Below are 20,325 nucleotides of genomic sequence, written 5' to 3' on the forward strand. Positions count from 1 at the left end.
CGCTCAAGATATCACCACAAAATTTTACAGGTGTGTAGTAGGGGAAAAAATCGGTCACGAGTTCGAAATTGGTGAAAATAAGTCAAGGTCTGTGTGTCTGTTACCAAGATAACTTTGCAGCCGCTCAAAATATCACCACAAAATTTTACAGGTGTATGGTAGGAATGAAAATTTCCTGAGTTCAAAATTAGTGAAAGTAGGAGGTCTGTTTGTCTGTTACCACGATCACTTCGCAACAGCTCAAAATATCATCACAAACTTTTACAGGTGTGTAGTAAGGATGAAAATCTGCTACGAGTTCGAAATTGGTATCAAGGTCATAATCCGGGATGCGTTAGATAGGCTATGTATCAGCTCATGGCTGGTGTGATTCCCCCATTGGAGGGTCTCTAGCTATTATTATTATTATAATTATTATTATTATTATTAGTAGTAGTAGTAGTAGTAGTAGTGTGAAGAGAGCGCTGGATGCGAGAGGGATGTCTGTTGAGCAAGGAAGAGTGGCTGTGCGTGACAGAAATAAATGGAGAGAAATTGTGAATGAATAATTGATGACGCAGCCCTGAGGGGATATTCTCCCGCATTTGGTCTGATCAGCTAGTCAGGTCAGGTGCAGGTAAGGGAATGGGTCTATTATGATGTGGCAGGGGTAAACCAGCTCTGCTGTCGGGCCCAGCTGTGGATGTCTGATTGCACTGCGCAGTTGACCCTTGTGGGGTGTGGTGCGGTGAGGATCTGTCCCTTCTCCCCTTTGGGGCTAAGATGCAATGAATGGGTTTGAATGGATAAGTAAATGGGGAGTGTGTCGTCTTGTCTCTGCTACCTCCCTTTCCTTGGGGGAAGCAGGCTAGGTATATAGAGAGGTAGATAGATAGATTATTATTATTATTATTATTATTATTACCAGCAACAATAGCGAAGCTGGTATTGTTTTCAGTTTGTCCGTCTGTCTGTCTGTCCATGTTTCTGTTAGCACGATAACTTCGCTACCGCTAAAGATAACATCACAAAATTTTACAGGTGTGTAGTAGTAATGAAAATCTCCTTCGAGTTCAAAGTTGGTGAAAGTAAGTCAAGGTCAAGATCATATTCCGAGCCGCACTAGATGTGTATTGGCTCGCGGTTGGTGTGATTCCGCTCCTTCTTTTTCTTATATTTCTTAATGTCATTATTTTTCTTATTAGTGTTGTTGTTATTCGTTTCTTTATTTTAGCAAAGAATAAACAGTTCTGACCTATCTGAACTCTTTCAGGTCAAAGTCGGCCACAAGTTGAAATTGTGTTTACTCTGAAGGTAAAACAGTTACGGCCCGACTTGGACCCTCACCAGGTGTGTATTTTCATGATAAACACAATTTTTCATTAAAAGGACATAATTTCCATCAAGAGGTTAGAAACTCTGCCTTCTGAACACCTTCAATAAGAGGATGTAACTTATACTTATTATGCCGCCTCCAGACGATTTTATTCGCCTTAGGACAACCAATATTGGTTAAGGTTACCTAAAACTCTCTCTCTCTTACACACACACATATGTATCTATCTATCTATCTATCTATATTTATATGTATATATAAAATGTAAGTAACAAGAAACCAAAGGCCGCAAGGCTGTTTCGTCCAAGGAGAAATAAAAATAAAATAACAGAGAGCCAACATCAATATCCGTTCATTTCGAGATGCCTGGACACGCTGCGTTTAAAAGACTGGAGGTCATAGGCAGTAGGAAATACAGAGGAAGACAATTAACAAGTACTATTCACAAAGTGTTTCGTAGCCTGCATAAAATCGCGTGTCGATAGCAATAATAAAGCAGAGAGTACGTTATGATGAAGCGGTTAAATCCTATCCAGCGAGCCTATAAGATCAGTCGTTTTCTCGCTGGTATCGGACACTGCGCAGCACTTCTGATTGATCAACTTTACCATATTACATCTTGGACCGCACTCTCGTTGGTTAAGAAGCTTCCTAAGACCTCTTCCTAAGCGATTTATTTTGTTTGCTACTTCTTGCCGTCCTCGTCCGTGATATTTAAATCATTTTAATGTCACCAGACTCAACATCAACTATGCACAAAACGATATTAGCCCACCGTATCCAAGAATCAATCGCTAAGGAAGAGGTGTCAAGGATCTTCCTTAACCGAGGAGAATACGAGCCCTTAACCCAATACCAACGATGTCGTCATTCTTATTTATTCATATTTAACGTTACATGTTTTTATTCGGTTTAGGATAGGCTTTTCAAAATGTAGTAGACAACGCCTTCACTAACACCGTCAATATGAGAGACGTATGAGGTCAGAAATCAACTTCGTATGATGATGATGATGATGATGATGATGATGATGATGAATGTGAAAAATGCATTTTTTTTTTTTTTCAAAATACTAAGAAATATCAAACGCCTAACTAAATTAGCTGTGGTAGTGTTGGTGTGGAAATGAATTCCAGAGAGAGAGAGAGAGAGAGAGAGAAGGGGGGAGGGGAGGGGGGAGGTCCATCATTGTCCCTTCCCTTGTAACACCTTATAATATCTACCCCAGCACGTGAGAGCACATTTGTGTTCCACGCCTCACCAGGTACAGAAGCAGCGGGAAGTGAAGAGCACTTCAGCACTCAAAACAGTTGCCTCTCTGCTCATCTCACCTCCATCTACAAGTAAGAGTCTTTAGTGGAGACTGTTTGTAATCCCCTCACTATAATGTATGATTTTATTTCTGTTTATAAAAATCCTCACTTCGACGACCACTTACTCTGTAAATCCTTTCTTAATGTTATATTACTACAAACAGAAAGCTTCATTAGTCTTACAAGTGACCTTTTACATTGAGGGAAGTCTTAATGTCTGTAGTCTGTCCAGGCTGAAAAGTAACTATATCCTAAACAGAATTAAGTAATTTTGACGTAAGAAAATAAAGTATGGAAGACATCTTAAAGATAACAGGAGTAAAATATATATAACAGAGTCTGGATGAAGGAATCAGACACATAACTCCTATAACCTTTTTTTTTTTTTTTTTTTTTTTTTCTTTTTTACCTCGCTAGCTTAGAGAATTTCCTTCAGCATATAGGTGTGGATCTGAATAGAAAAATATTAATATTACGGTAGCGAGATTGGTTTGAGCCCCACACTGATGATGGTGCCTTGCGTCTCGATGTTATTTAACCTGTAGCGTATATATTAACAATTTGTCAACCATCATGGCCGGAAGGCTGAAATGCTCTACCACCCACACTGCAATAGGTCGGGGTGGGTGGACCTGAAAAGAAAAGCTTCATAATTAGGTGACAGAAACATCTTTTTAAACCTGCTGTAGTGAAGTGGGGTCGAGTCCCACAATGATGATGTTTATTTTAATGTACGATTGTATATATATATATACCGTATGTGTGTGTGTGTGTGTGTGTGTGTGTGTGTGTGTGTGTGTGTGTGTGTATGGATATTTTCTGTCTCCCTGTTAATTGCCAGATGCCTTATCATGCCTTAGCATTCAGATAAAAACATATATAAAGTGTAATAAAGATTTGCTCTATCTGACCGAACCGAAGGACTCACAACCTCAATGTGTTTTTGTGGTTCCACGGAATTCGTTGAGCCCATGATCATAAGTAGCAATGAATCTCCTTGATTACTAGTTTAATCAGCTTTATACTCTGAATATGCGTGGTCAGTAAAAGAGCTGAAAAGGGTTAGGGATCTTTGTTAGATTAGTGCGATATTGCGATCCTGCATTCCAGCTTTAGAACATGTCATTACCCGCTTTATGATAAGGATACGTAGCATCCATATCCACGCAAGACTCAGTATCGCACACAAAACTAACACTTATTTATATATGGCGTTAGAGAGAGTTTACATTATCATTTCGAGACATGAATTATGATGATGTAAGCATTTTGTCCTTAATCCAAGAGTTAAGAATGAGTGAGAGGAGTCCAATTGACTCGTATTCTTGGGGAAAAATTCTTATATTCATAATGCATTGGACTAAACTGCTTGTATGGCAGTCATAGTCAGTTAGCCTGTCATGGTTTCCCATCACCATGGATTAGAGTGACGGAAACAAAGCCTTCAATAACATTCCAAACCAGCTGTCATTTTTAAAATTTGAATTCACATTTACAGTGCATTACTAGTTATACAGTTTTATAAACAATATAATTTGCTCTAGTTATGTGAATTATAGTATCAGCCTTCGGAGAAAAACGAAATTATTAAAAAAAAAAATGAAAGTTAGTTCTCTTGTGTGAGATGTGCTGCACCATCATTAACATTATTTCTTTGGGAACTTTCAATTCAGTTTGTTTCTATGCATGACATCAGGACAAACGGAATATTCGCCAAGACATGAAGGTAAGCGAAGCTGCAAACCTCGGATCCTTCCGACAATCACATCAGTGCTCTGGAGTACGGTGGGTGGGTGATGGGGGGTAAGCTTTTGCGATTAGCCTGTCCTCTGCCGGCAGAATTTTGACATTTATCCTTTCTTAAATTTAGTGTTCGCAACTGTATGTCAGTAAAAGAAAAGGGCAGTATTACATCTGCACAGCCTTTCCATAGAACTTCTTTATGATTAACATCATGTTTTATTACCAATTTGTTGCTACAAATGAGCACAGAAGATGTAAGGATGGCAGTTTTAGACCAAATTCCTGTAGAGTCCAGGTACTGTATTGAATACTTAAAAAAGGCTGCATCAAATGCCTTTAGACCGAAAACTCTAGCTTACGTTTAATTAGATCGTCGGGGGATTGTAAGGCATTAATTATTACAGAATGTACACATTAAGCGATTAGCCCACTTTAAAATATAAGAATTAATATATATATATATAAAATACATTTTATGTAAGAAAAAAGGAACCAAAGGCCAGAAGCCCGCAAACTATTCCTTCCAAGAAAAGAGAAAAACAATCCAAAAGAAAGCCAAATTCAAGATCCTTTCATTTCGAGATGCCTAGACACACTGCGTTTAAAAGACTGGAGATCATAGGAAGTAGGAAATACAGACAGAGGGAGACAGTTCCAGAGTTGACCTGTTGCATAAATGAAAGACTGGGAGTAACAGTTAACTCTTGCATTAGAGAGTTGGACGGAAAAGGGATGAGAATTTGTTGTTAGACGGGTACTACACACCCGTCGTAGAGGTGGAGGGATGCAAGCAGACAGTTCAGAGGAGCAGTGACCATTGAAGTAGCGATAGAAAAGAGATAAATATGCAACAGTGCGGTGAAGAGACAGAGGTTGAAGGGAGCCAGTAAGAGGAGGAGAGCTGATGAGACAAAAAGCCTTTGACTCCACCCTGTTAAGAAGAGCTGTATGTGGGGAGCCTCCCCACACATGAGAGTTGTACTCTAAACAGGGGCGAATAAAACCCATGTATAAAGTCAACAACTGTGCAGGGGTAAAGAAGGTACGGAGTCGGCTTAGCAAACCTAATCTCTTGGAAGCATTTTACAGGAGATGCAATATGATTTTTCCAAGATAATTTGGGAGTGAATGAAACTCTAAGCATGTTCAAGGATGATGTAGGATTAAGCTGGATATTATTAAAGCTTAGAGAGTACTCCTGTGGAAGATTGTGTCAGGTAGATAGGTGTTAAAACTGAGTTTTTGATGCATTCAAAACAACCATATTATTTTTACCCCAGTCAGAGTTATGAGCCAAGTCAGACGTTAGGTGTCCCATAGCCTCATCCCTTGTTTGTTGAAGTAACTACTGAGATGGACGTCCCAGGAACCGAATGGAAAGGTGAAGGGTGGAATCATCAGCGTACGAGGGGATAGGGTTAAATGTACAGGTTACAAGGTCAATGATGAATAAAAGGAAGAGAGCTGGTGATAGGACAGAGCCCTGAGGAACACCATTGTTGATAGATCTAGGAGAAGAACGATGGCCGTCTACAATAGCAGTAATAGAACGACCAGAAAGGAAGTCATTGATGAAGGCACAGATAGAAGGATAGAAACTGTAAGAGGGCAGTTTGGAAATTAAAGATTTATGCCAGACTCGATCGAAAGCCTTTGAGATGTCAAGTGAAATGGCAAAGTTTTCACCAAAGTCCCGAAAGGAGGATGACCAGGAGTCAGAAAGGTAGGTGAGAAGATAGCTAGTGGAGCGTCCCTGATGGAACCCATACTAACGATCAGAAAGAAGATTGTGATAGGAAAGATGCTTTAAATTTTTTCTATTAAGAACTGACTCGAAAACTTTTGAAACACAAGACGTTAAAGCAGTTGGACAATAGGGGTTGGGAACAGTCACCCTTCTTTGGGACTGGCTGAATGAGAGCAAACTTCCAGCAAGAAGGAAAGGTACAAGTTGAAAGACATAGGCGAAAGAGTTTACCTAGGCAGGGTGTAAGCACAGAAGCACAGTTCTTGAGGACAACAGACGGGACTCCATCAGGCCCATATGCCTTGTTAGTAGTGGAGCAAGTGATGGCAGAAAATACATCAACTGAAGAAATTTTAATGTCAGCCATGAGGAAGGCTGAGGGAGGAACAGCACTACTGAGGTGGAATTGGAGGAGAAAGTTTGAGCGAAGAGATTTGCTTTATCAGTAGAAGAAATAGCTACAGATCCATCAGAGTAGAAAAGAGGAGGGAAGGATGATGAGGTAAAGTTGTTAGAAAGGTGTTTGGCAAAGTGCCAGAAGGAGCAGGAGGAATTCGATTTGGAGAGTTGAGAGCATTTAGTATGGATGAAATTATTTCTAGCAGTGCGAAGAACAGACTTAGCACGATTCCTGGCAGAAACATAAACAAGATGTGATTCAGGGGTGGGTTGGCTCTGGTACCTTTTATAGTCCGTCTCCTTGTTGTGGACTGCATTAGAACAAGCGTGATTAAACCAAGGCTTTCTTGCATCAGTCAAAGTATATGAGAAAGGAATGTACGTTTCTATGCCCGAGAGAATAACCTCCATAATGCGCAAGGCACACCCAGATGGCTCCCGGCCATGGAAGCAATAATCATTCCATGGAAAATCAAAATTGTACTGCCTGAGGGCCTCCCAATCTGCAGCTTCAAAGTGCCACAGACGACCTTTCTTTGGAGGGTCCACAGGCCGCACCAGAGCGATAGGACAGGTTAAGGTAATAAGGTTGTGATCGGAGGAGCCTAACAGAGAGGAAAGATTAACAGTGTAAGCAGAACAATCAGTTGTAAGGAAGGGGTCAAGTATGTTGGAGCTCCCTCCAATGCTTTCAGGGATACGGGTAGGTTGCTGTACAAGCTGCTCTAGGTCATTAAGGATATAAAAAAATGTAGGCTTGTTCACCAGGTGGATCAGTGAAAGGAGAGGAGAGCCAAAGGTGGTAGTGAACATTGAAATCTCCTAGAATGGAGATTTCAGAGAAAGAAGTGGATAGCATGTGTTCCATTGTAGAAGTAAGATAGTCAAAGAATTTTTGATAGTAGAATTGGAGGATAAGTAAACAGCACAGATATATTTAGTCAGAGAATGACAGGAAAGCCCAAGCCAAAGAGTAGAGAGTTCAGAAGAATCAAGTTCAAGAACACGAGAGCAAGATAAATCGTTGCGTACATATACACAACATCCACCTATGGCTTTGAAATGAGTATAGGGAAAGTAGGAGGAAACAGAAAGGGGTTTGCTGTCAGTTGCCTCAGACAGCTGAATCTCTGCCAGGAAGAGAAGGTGAGGTTTAGTGGAGTAGAGGCGGTGTTCGACAGAGGGAAAGTTAGAGGAAAGGCCGCGAATGTTGCAGAAATGAAGAAGAAGTGAGTCAGGCAGTGGTTTCAGACATCTCTCTGAGCTGTCACCGGGAGAGGGGTTGATGGTGGGGGAATATATGTTCCCCCCCCCTTGGGACTCTGAGGCCTGATTTTCAGAAGCCATTTTACTTCTAATTTTGAAAAGGAAGTGTAGTGTGTACTGTGCATGTGGTTTGGTGTTGACAATTAGAGAAACTTGAACTGTAGAACATGCTGGCCTACACTCTGTGTTAATGATATATATATATATATATATATATATATATATATATATATATATATATATATATATATATATATATATATATAGCCCGACGCCCTAATCCAATTCGCTGTGTCACCCACCATTTGACTACCCTCCCCCCAACTCACCCCCCCTCCCTCATATACCTCTCTACTTCATCCCTCCACCTCATCCTCGGTCTACCCCTCCCTCTCACTCCGTCCACCTCAACTACATACACCCTCATAGTCAGTCTTTCTTTCTCCATTCTCTTCACATGTCCAAACCATCTCAGTGTATTTCTCCTAATCTTCTCAACCACATCCACATCCACCCCACAACGTTCCTTCACTTCTTCATTCGTCAACCTGTCCCTCCACGTCACTCCACATGCTCCTCTCAAGTAACTCATTTCCACTGCTCTCACTCTTGACTTGTTCCCCTCTTGCAAGGTCCACGCCCCGCTTCCATACGTCAGGGTAGGGATCACAATACTATCATGTAGTGGCTTCTTACCTTCCATACTCACCTCCCTATTTCTCATCACTGCTTTCAGTGTACCAACAACCTTCCTTCCCTGCTGTACCCTTTCACGCACTTCATCCCCCAAAGTTCCATCCTTACTCATCGCACTACCCAAGTACTTGAATGCACTCACATTCTCCATATTCTCACCATCCAACCTCACTGCACACTCTGTGACTTCATTCCTTTCAAACACCATAACCTTACTTTTGTTTACATTAACTTTCAGATTCCTCCTCCTACACTCTGTCCCAAATTCATTCACCAAACCTTGCAACTCCCATTCATCTTCACTCAACAATACTGTATCATCAGAAAACAGCAACACCGGAATCTTCCAAATGTCACCCTCATTCATTAGAGCCACCCCCACATCCACTGCCCTACCTTGCACCTCCTTCACAACCCCATCCATGTATATATTAAACAGCCATGGAGACATCACACAACCTTGTTTTAGTCCCACATTGAGATCAAAGAACTCACTCAGTTTACCATCCACTCGCACCATAGCCCTAGCTCCTTCGTACATACTCTTCACAGCACTCAACAATTTCCCCTCCACTCCATATATTCTTAATACCTTCCACATACCTTGCCTATCTATTGTCATAAGCTTTCTCCAAGTCCATGAAGGCAGCATACGCTTTCCTTCTCTTCTCTTGATACTTCTCCACTAAACATCTTAGAACAAATATCTGATCTACACACCCTTTTCCCTTCCTAAATCCCCCTTGTTCTTCTCCAACTAGCTCCTCTGTCATATGCCTAACCCTATCAATGAGTATTTTACCATATATTTTACCAGTCACACTAAGAAGGCAAATACCCCTATGGTTACCACATACTTCTCTCTCCCCTTTTCCTTTGTATAAAGGAACAATTATACCTGATTTCCAGTCCTCTGGAACCCTTCCCTCTTCCCAAGCCAATCTACACAACTTCCATATCCACTCCACAACAATCTCACCCCCATATCTAAGCATTTCACCACACACTCCATCAATTCCTGGGGCCTTTCCCAACTTAATATTCTTCATCGCTTCCACTATTTCCGCCCTACTGATCTCTTCCTCCCTCCTCTCATCTCTTCTTCTCCCAGCCATTCCCCAACCACTTATCCTTGCACTGCTCTCACTCTCTACATTCACCAAAACCTCAAAGTGCTCCTTCCATCTCCTTAATTTTTCTCTCTTCTTCACCAACAATCTATTATTCCTATCTTTCACTCCCCTACTATTTCCCCTTTCACACTGCCTTACTTTCTTTACCTCCTTCCAAAACAATTTCTTACTCTCCCTCCATTTCATACTTAGATTCCTCCCAAACTCTTCATCCACTTCTTCTTACTCTCCTTCACCAGTCTCTTAACCACCCTTCTCCTGCTCACATATACCTCTCTCTTCTCTCTCTCTCATCTCCCCTACCTCTACTCACTAACCATTCACTATATGCCTTCTTCTTTTGTTCCACAGCTCGTTTCACCTCATCATTCCACCATGCTGTCCCTTGCACACCCTTGCATCTCCTCCTCACTCCACAAACCGCCTCACACGCTGCGCCTATCTCTTCCGTGAATATCTTACATACGTCTTCCACCCCTTCCATCTGTTCTAGCTCATACCTTCCCAATCTTTCTTCCACTATGCTCATATACTCTGTCATTTTCTCACTATCTTGCAAATTCTCCACCCTTCTCACAGGAGCTGCTTCCTCCTGTCTTCCCCTTCGTCTCCTGAACCACTTTCTTTGCAACTCTACCTTGGCCATCACTAAGTGATGGTCCGAAACTCCATTCCCCCACCCTCTCCACGCTCTTGCATCCAACGCTTGTCTTCTCATTCGTTCATCCACACACACGTAGTCTATCATTGCCTTTCGTTCAACAAGTTCACCATCCATCCTTCTCATTACTCTCCATGTATACCGGTGGATCATCTTATGACGAAAGTAGGTGTTGGCTATTGCCAACCCCTTACAAGCACAGATGTCCACCATAGCACTACCATTCCCATCTACTTCAGCTGGCACACCCCACTGACCAACCACTCCATCCACTCGTATATTCCCAACTTTGCCATGCATGTCTCCAATCAACAGCACTCTCTCACTCCTCTCAAACTTGTCCATACATGCTTCTACTCTCGCCCAAAACTCATCTTTCACTCTTGCCACTCGATCCTTTGTCGGGGCATACACACATACAATCGCTCACGCTTTATGCCTACTTTCATCCTCACCCATACAATCCTTGCACCCACTGTTCCATACTCCCTTATATTCCCATTTCACTTCTTGCTTATCATCAGACATACTCCCTCTCTTGCCCTCTCATTCTCATTGACTCCCGCACATATACCTAAACCATATTCCCATTCTCTCACTCTTTCACCATTTAGTTTCAGTCTATCCACATATATCCAATTTTGCATCCTCAAGCACCTGAACAATCTCTCTCTCTTTCACTTCATCATTCACTCCTCTCACATTCCATGTTCCCACTCTAAGAATGTATATATATATATATATATATATATATATATATATATATATATATATATATATATATATATATATATATATAGATAGATAGATAGATAGATAGATATATTGTTACGGAACAGAGAAAGATAATGTACACTTTAAGTGAGAATACGAAGAGTCACTACTGTCCCGTAAAGTTCCAGGTTCAAAACAAAAGAGTTAGGTAAAATTACAAGTTAAAGTTTAATGCTTAAACTAACAACAAAACATTCAGGACTCATAAGGATAATGTAATGGCAAAAAACAGGTTAAATATATGGTTAACTGCAATAGCCTCTATTAACACAAAATTAGCAAGAGTAAATTTATCTAAGTCAGCCCTGATAAAATGAGATACCAGATAATACTCAGTGAATGCCAGATAAATTATTACAGATACAAACTATTATCAAAAATGACTGACATAAAACCCAACACCAATCAAAAATCTCACTAGGCCTAAGAATTAACCTTATGCTACACAGTACAAGAAAAAATACAACAGTTATACTCAAATTACACACAGCTGCTAGATGTTTGGAGATTTCTTGAGCACTCACAATAATAATATCTGTACAGGGGAGGACAGAGATGTGAAAAAAATGAGGAGCAGATCTAAGTGGCAATGATGCAGAGACTGAGCTCATTATATAGGGGCCGGCAGAGCTTGATACAACTTGTAAGAAGGACGCGCAAATGAAGCCATGGGGACAAAGAGTTGACAATCCTGGTCTGAACTCCAGAAATGACGACTTACTCTACTACAACGGTAGAAGGGGGGAACTGAGGCAGAACACGCTCGTGATCAAACATGCAGCATACTGTGCGTTAAAATTACACAAAGGATGATGAAATCATAGGCTACGTAACACCTCCCCACAAAGAAAAAGAAATTTACAAAGGAAATTTCTTATTACTCTAAAACAATCTGTCTAAAGTCTAGATAAGCAATCTGCAATAACATTTTCTTTCTCCTTGACATGTTGTATGTCTAATGAATACTCCTGAAGAAGTAGACTCCATCTTGTCAATCTCTGATTTTTATCTTTAAACTTACTAAGGAATTTCAGTGGGTTATGATCGGTATAAATGACTATGGGGTCAAAACCAGAACACAAATAAAATGAAAACTGCTGTAAACCCAAAATCAAGGCCAAAAGCTCTTTCCCAATAGTTGAGTAGTTCTTTTGAGGTGGAGTGAACTTCTTACTGTAATAAGATACAGGATGTTCAATACCCTGATCATCCTCTTGCAGCAAAACAGCCCCAGCTCCTGTATCACTTGCATCAACAGCCATCTTAAAAGGCTTAGCAAAATTTGGAGTAGCGAGCACTGGCTGACTTAATAGAATAGCTTTAAGTTTGTTGAAAGAGGATTCACAGTTATCGGTCCAGACAAATTTAACTCCCTTTTTCAGTAGGTCTGTAAGTGGTGATACAAGAATTGAAAAGTTAAGAACAAATCTCCTGTAATAACCTACCATTCCCAAAAATCTTTGTAGCTCTTTCCTACTTTTAGGTCTGGGAAGATCACTTATAACCTGTGTCATAATGACTTTGTAGTTACTTGTAGAGAAGTATATTTTAGACTTGTGGTCGAGCGGCTTTTATATCTTGTAGTAGTTTCCCCACCAGATGTCATGTAGTGACGGGAGAGGTAAAGAATAGTATGGGACTATTTTTATTTGTCTTGGAAATATTAAACAGGTATAAGAGTATAAGTCCCGGGTAGCTACCTCCCTGTCTCGCTATCTCTCTCTCTTTCTGTTCTAAGGCTAATCTCCGTCTCGACCTCTCTCTAGGGTCGCTTGTCTCCTTCTAAACTCTCTTTCCTAAAATCTGGTGTAGCAGGGGTTCCTCATGGTTACCAGATCTTTCTCACGAGAGGACTGCTGACAGCTAACTGCATCCAGATCTTTCTCACGAGAGGACTGCTGACAGCTAACTGCATCATCTCCTTACTGGCCGCTGTCGTCAGCTTTCCTCCGTGTAAGCATGTTTAGGCTGCTCGATTCTCGCAGACACAACACCTTCTCATCATTTGACTTCCTGCTTCTATCTGTCTCTCTATCTATCTATTTATCTATCTATCTATTATGATTTGCAATTATAATATGGAGACCTACCACATTGCTCGGCCGCGCAAAAATGGCGTACCATCGACATTTAATAGTTATAATATATTAATACATACTACATACACATTATAATGAACTTATAAGCTAATCAAGTGAAATACATAATATTGTAAAGTAACATAATTGTATGAATATTGTATACATATATTATTCATAGTAAATAGTGATTATTCAGTATTATTACATTTAAACAAGTTGTATACATATTTGAATAAATGCAATATAATTGTGCAATGGTAATACTGCTAAGTTATGCATTACATATTTGAGTTATCGCTTTAGTAATGTCTAATATTTCACCTAACTTGTATGATGATGCTGGTAATACAGAATTGTGCCACCAAATGTCATAATGACTTTGTAGTTACTTGTAGAGAAGTATATTTTAGACTTGTGGTCGAGCGGCTTTTATATCTTGTAGTAGTTTCCCCACCAGATGTCATGTAGTGACGGGAGAGGTAAAGAATAGTATGGGACTATTTTTATTTGTCTTGGAAATATTAAACAGGTATAAGAGTATAAGTCCCGGGTAGCTACCTCCCTGTCTCGCTATCTCTCTCTCTTTCTGTTCTAAGGCTAATCTCCGTCTCGACCTCTCTCTAGGGTCGCTTGTCTCCTTCTAAACTCTCTTTCCTAAAATCTGGTGTAGCAGGGGTTCCTCATGGTTACCAGATCTTTCTCAAGAGAGGACTGCTGACAGCTAACTGCATCATCTCCTTACTGGCCGCTGTCGTCAGCTTTCCTCCGTGTAAGCATGTTTAGCGCTGCTCGATTCTCGCAGACACAACACCTTCTCATCATTTGACTTCCTGCTTCTATCTGTCTCTCTATCTATCTATTTATCTATCTATCTATTATGATTTGCAAATATAATATGGAGACCTACCACACCTGAACCTTAGCTCCTGATGGTGCAACATGTCCAACACCAATTACATACCCAAGGTACTGAACTTTAGCTTGACCAAACTCACACTTTGATAAATTAGCTACAAGATTAGCATGAACTAAACGGTCAAGAAATTTACTGACATGGCATAGGTGATCTTTCCAGTTGTCACTGAAGATTAATACATCATCAATATAAACAACACACCCTGCCAAACCCTCTGTTACAACATTCATGAGCTTCTGAAATGTGGCTGGTGCATTCTTCATACCATACGGCATTACAGAACATGCAAAAGCCTTTCCTAGTGTTACAAAACATGAGATCTCCCTAGCACGTTCAGTCATAGGTACTTGCCAGTATCCCTTTAACAAATCAAACTTACTTATGTACCTAGCCTTTCCGATCTTGTCTATGCAATCTTCCACGCGAGGGAGAGGGTAAGTGTCTGTTTTAGTTATCTGATTAACACGTCTGTAGTCAATGCAAAGCCGCTGTGACCCACCTGGCTTAGGGACCAGAGTGACAGGAGAACTCCACTCGCTCTGACAGGGCTCAATCATCTTGTGGTCCAACAGGTAGCCAAGCTCCTTCTGGATGAGAGGAACTTTCACTGGGTTCACACGGTAAGGAGGCAATTTAATTGGCTTTGCGTCTCCAACATCGACATCATGCATCAACACAGTGGTTCTTCCTGGAGTGGCATGGAACACTTGCGGGTACTCCTGCAGTAATGCCGAAAACTCCTGCCTTTCCTCGGGAGGTAGATGAGAAAGCTTAGTCTGGAGATCATTCATGATATCAGGATTCTTCCCCAAACTATCACTCAGGCTCATGCTGCATGGGAGAACTTCACTTGTAAACTCGGGTGGAACAGCTACAGTGCAGACTGGATTATTTTCGTCCCGCCTGTGATATAACTTTAGCATGTTGATGTGACATAGTTGCTTGCTCTTTCTACGATCTGGTGTTGCGATGACATAGTTGACATCACTGAGTTTCTTCTCCACGAAATAAGGGCCACTAAACTTGCCTTTAGAGGTTGCCCATGAACTGGTAGCAGAATCAAAACCTGATCTCCTGGCTGAAAGTGGCGTAACCTGGACTTCTTATCATACCAAGTCTTCATCTTCTCCTGAGCAGCTCCTAAATTCTCTCTCGCCAGCTGTAAAGCAGTGGACAGCTGTTCTTTGAACTTCATCACATACTCCAGCAGGTTGACGTCATCTTCCTCCGACAGCCAGCATTCCTTGAGTAACTTAAGGGGTCCTCTTACTTCATGGCCAAACAGTAATTCAAAAGGTGAGAAGCCCAGTGATTCATTTGGAGATTCTCTTGCGGCAAACACAACGAATGGAAGACCTTTATCCCAGTCTTTCTGATGTTCCAAACAGTATTTCTTGAGCATCGATTTGAGTGTTTGATGATATCTCTGCAACGCTCCTTGGGTCTAGGGATAGTAAGCTGAAGACGTGATCTGGGTGATGCCCAACTCTTTCAGAGACTGCTTGAAAACGTTTGACATGAAATTACTTCCCCGGTCTGACTGTACCTCCTTGGGCAGACCAAACTTTGTGAAGAATCCTAGCATTTCCTTAACCACGTTCTTTGCTGAGATGTTTCTAAGTGGAATGGCATCAGGATAACGAGTAGCCATATCAATCATGGTCAACACATAAGAAAATCCTGAAGAACTCTTAGGAAGAGGGCCCACAATATCCACGAACACACGGGTGAAAGGCGCCTCAAAAGGAGGAATGGGAACTAGAGGTGCAACCTTTTCGGTCTGATTACACTTCCCCACAACTTGAGAGGTGTGACAAGACTTACAATACCAGGAAACATCCCTGAAGATACCTGGCCAGTAGAAGTGTTTCAAAATCCGTGCCACAGTCTTCCTCACTCCAATGTGTCCTGGCAAACTGGAATCATGAGCCACTCTAATGATATCCTGCCTACAAACACGAGGGATGACAACTTGATGTACAACCTCCCATTCACAGTCGGCTGATGCTGTTGGGGGTCTCCACTTCCTCATAAGTACTCCTGACTTTACATAATAACAAGTAGAAGCACCGGCTGACTCTTCTTCACTGTAAGCAGAGTTAGCTAGACCTTTCAACTCAGGGTCAGCAACCTGCAACTCAACCAACTCTTGACGAGACAAATTATCAACACTACGGGGTACTACCTCATCTGGTGAGTGGTCCAAATTAGCAAGAAAAGTGTCAGCTAGGATAACATCATCATCATCATTATCCTCTAAATCACCAGTAACTTTAGACTTAGCCCTAGTGACAGCACATGCAGGGAACACATCAGGGACATCACAATCCTGGGACACAGCAACTGGCTCACTAGACAACTGAGGAGCTGGACACACTTGACTTCCACCAATATCATTTCCAAGTAAGAAAGTTACACCTGACATTGGGAGTGTCTCAACCAACCCAACCATAACGGAACCATTAACAAAACCAGACTCTAAATTCACTCTGCACAGAGGGACAGAGGAATAATTATTCCCTACACCTTGTAAGATTACAGTTTCATCAGAGGAATTAACAGTAGAGCCTAGAACACTGGTCAGCGTAAGGGATTGGCAAGCACCTGTATCACGATATATTTGAACTGATTTCCTGTCATTACTGTCCAGAAGACTGACAAAACCATCAGACAGGAAATTAGCACATGAACTCTTGAGAGTGTCACCCACGTTACTGCTCAAAAGAGGAGCTCCATCATGAGAATTTAAGTTACCCCTCAAAGCAGGTTCAGTTAACTCAGTTAAAGAATTCTGGGAACTCTCAAGAGTGGACACTAGACCAATTGACTGAATATTTAAAGACTCCTTTTTGTTCACATCACGCGGTCTCCTGAAATATCTCTCTGTAGTATGACCAAGCTTACTACAATAAGTACATTTACTTTTCTGAAATCTAGAGGTGAAGCTGGTATTTACTTCCTGAGAAACATCATTTTTATTTTCTTTCCTGTTACCTGTACTCTGAGTAGAGGCAGCGTACTTACTCTCAGCTTTCCCTTTTTCTCTAGAATATCTCTTGTGAGTGAGAACATACTCATCAGCTAAAACTGCAGCATCAGACAAATTATCTATTCTTCTCTCATCAAGATATAGGCTTACATCTCTACTAATACACCTTTTGAAGTCCTCCAGCAAAATCATCTGCTTAAATTTGTCAAAATCAGAATCCACATTCTTAGAATTTAACCACTCCTCTAACAAATCTTCTTTGATTTTTGCATACTCAACATGGGATTGCTTATCTTGCTTGTACGTTGTCCTAAATTTTACTCTATAAGCTTCAGGAACAAGCTCATAGGCCTTAAGAATCAAGCTCTTAACTACATCATAATTATCAGACTGATCCTGAGGCAAAGATGCATAAGTTACTTGAGCTTTACCGGTGAGAACAGTTTGAAGGAGTACTGGCCAATACTCCTTAGGCCAATTAAAACCTGTAGCTACCCTCTCAAACAACTGAAAATACTTTGTTAAATCAGATTCATTAAAAGGAGGGACAAGTTTAACATTTTTAGCCACATCAAAATCATCAGAGCAAGATGATCCAGTTCCACCTTGTTTCATGCGATACTCATGGTCTGCCTGAATCCTAGCAAGTTCAACTTGTGCATGAAACTCAGCCTCCTTAGCTTTTGCCTGAAATTCAGCCTCCTTAGCCTGTGCTTGAAATTCAGCTTCCTTCACACGAGCCTCCTGCAGGGCTAGCTGTAACTTAGCTAATTCAATCTGCGTTTGCTCATTTGGAGGAGTTACATTAAACAAACTTTCATTAATCATGTCAACAATTTGATCTTTAGAATGATGAGAGCGAACAGCAATTCCCAATTGTTGAGCAACAAGCTTAAGTTCATTCTTTGTTCTGTTTTCTACATCACACACTGTTTGCACATTTGACAAAAAATCTTTGGCTTCATCAAGTGTAGTAATAGTAGACATAATTAATAAGTAACAGTCACAAAATATCAAGCAATATCCTTATGATAATATCCTGAATATCCTGGCGAGGTTGTTAAATTTATGTTACGGAACAGAGAAAGATAATGTACACTTTAAGTGAGAATACGAAGAGTCACTACTGTCCCGTAAAGTTCCAGGTTCAAAACAAAAGAGTTAGGTAAAATTACAAGTTAAAGTTTAATGCTTAAACTAACAACAAAACATTCAGGACTCATAAGGATAATGTAATGCAAAAAACAGGTTAAATATATGGTTAACTGCAATAGCCTCTATTAACACAAAATTAGCAAGAGTAAATTTATCTAAGTCAGCCCTGATAAAATGAGATACCAGATAATACTCAGTGAATGCCAGATAAATTATTACAGATACAAACTATTATCAAAAATGACTGACATAAAACCCAACACCAATCAAAAATCTCACTAGGCCTAAGAATTAACCTTATGATACACAGTACAAGAAAAAATACAACAGTTATACTCAAATTACACACAGCTGCTAGATGTTTGGAGATTTCTTGAGCACTCACAATAATAATATCTGTACAGGGGAGGACAGAGATGTGAAAAAAATGAGGAGCAGATCTAAGTGGCAATGATGCAGAGACTGAGCTCATTATATAGGGGCCGGCGGAGCTTGATACAACTTGTAAGAAGGACGCGCAAATGAAGCCATGGGGACAAAGAGTTGACAATCCTGGTCTGAACTCCAGAAATGACGACTCTACTATAACGGTAGAAGGGGGGAACTGAGGCAGAACACGCTCGTGATCAAACATGCAGCATACTGTGCGTTAAAATTACACAAAGGATGATGAAATCATAGGCTATGTAACACTATATATATATATATATATATATATATATATATATATATATATATATATATATATATACTGTATATATATATATCTATATATATATATATATATATATATATATATATATATATATATATATATATATATATATATATATATCGCACCTTAGGCTAGGGTTATGTCCCCAAGGCCTCGCGTAAAGCCCAAAATCGCGTAGAGTCAAAACGGCTCATTTGACACACTTCAATCGCTCATAAGTTAAGAGAAAAGAGTATTAATATAACAGTAGAATATAGGCAACTTAATATTTAGGTAGTTTTTTTTTTTTTTTTTAAGGCGAAGAAGCTCAATGGGTATCTGACAGTGAATGTAATTGAATGTAAAAGAAAACCTAAAACAGCCATCGAACAAAAACCCATGTAGATGAGGCTATTTATAAACTGTACATTCGGCAGTGATCATGTGGAGTGGTATATGAGTACAGTACTGTTTTTTTTTTTTTTTTGTCAGTTGCAGAGGAGCCAGTAAACTTTGCAGCAAAACCTGACGTAACCCCACCTGGTGCAGTGCATTGGTGCTCAACTCGATCACCACACAGTGCACTCACTACCAGCCACCTTTTGCCACCAGAGTACAGTTTTGTTTGTAATTTATCAAAACATTTCATTGCTTGTGTTTGCCACACTGCCAAACTTTGGTTTTAAACAGATTGTAACACACGGTAATCTCTGGTACTAATACGAAAAAAATAAAACAAAATTCATAAACTGTGAAGGCGTTTGTGACCAACATTTTCATCTAGCGGGCGAGGCACTTGCGTGGCTACCATAGCAACCCCCTACACTTCACCACACATTGTGACGGTGCCGTAGTCCACCACACCCAATAAACAGGATGTCATAATCCACAAACTTATCATTTTTAAATACAAAAACGTTATATATTCATGACTGCTGAGCAGTGCATTCCTATGAATATGTCCTAAAATAACTGTTGGGGAGGTAAGTTCATCTTTTGACAAGATAATTTGTAAAATGCGAAGGTCTGTGAATTGTAGGCGACTGCCTGATTAGTTGGTTCCTATACACAACCACTTTACAACAGTAATACAATCACGTCCATTGTAGTAAATTCTTTCACAATACTTTTCTAAAATCACACTACCTAACTGAAACAAAAAGACCGCCTTGGGGAGCGTTCCAACATACTTGCCCTTTTTCCTACAGCTAATTCTTCTGCTTATTCTATTAATCTTTTCTCTCCGTTGAGCTCCACAGATCACAGCCTTATCATCTTAACCTGTTCAATCGCTCTAATAAGGCCTGCAGACCCTCCCAAGCAGTGGCGGCTTTGGCAATTTGGAGCTGTGTAATCAGGAAGCCCTCAGGTAGTACTTTTTTCACCTAGGAGCCGGGGGTGGATCAACTATCCACGTCCCAGAACCGGGCAATTTTTTGAAAT

At 40.5% G+C, this 20,325-nt stretch overlaps 1 protein-coding gene across 1 annotated transcript in view; it reads left to right on the forward strand.

Moving 5' to 3' along the window:
- Nucleotides 1-2,565: 2,565 nt before the first annotated feature.
- Nucleotides 2,566-20,325, forward strand: part of LOC145395510 (uncharacterized) — a 60,232-nt gene continuing 42,472 nt past the window's right edge. Inside the window, exon 1 of the mRNA XM_080269119.1 lies at nucleotides 2,566-2,658. The gene's annotated coding sequence lies outside the window, so the exon portion shown is untranslated. The remainder of the gene's footprint in view (nucleotides 2,659-20,325) is intronic.

This window comes from Coenobita brevimanus, chromosome 31, assembly GCF_032717465.1.
Source record: "Coenobita brevimanus isolate Jiangsu-jjx chromosome 31, ASM3271746v2, whole genome shotgun sequence".
In the NCBI taxonomy this organism is placed as follows: Eukaryota; Metazoa; Arthropoda; class Malacostraca; order Decapoda; family Coenobitidae; genus Coenobita; species Coenobita brevimanus.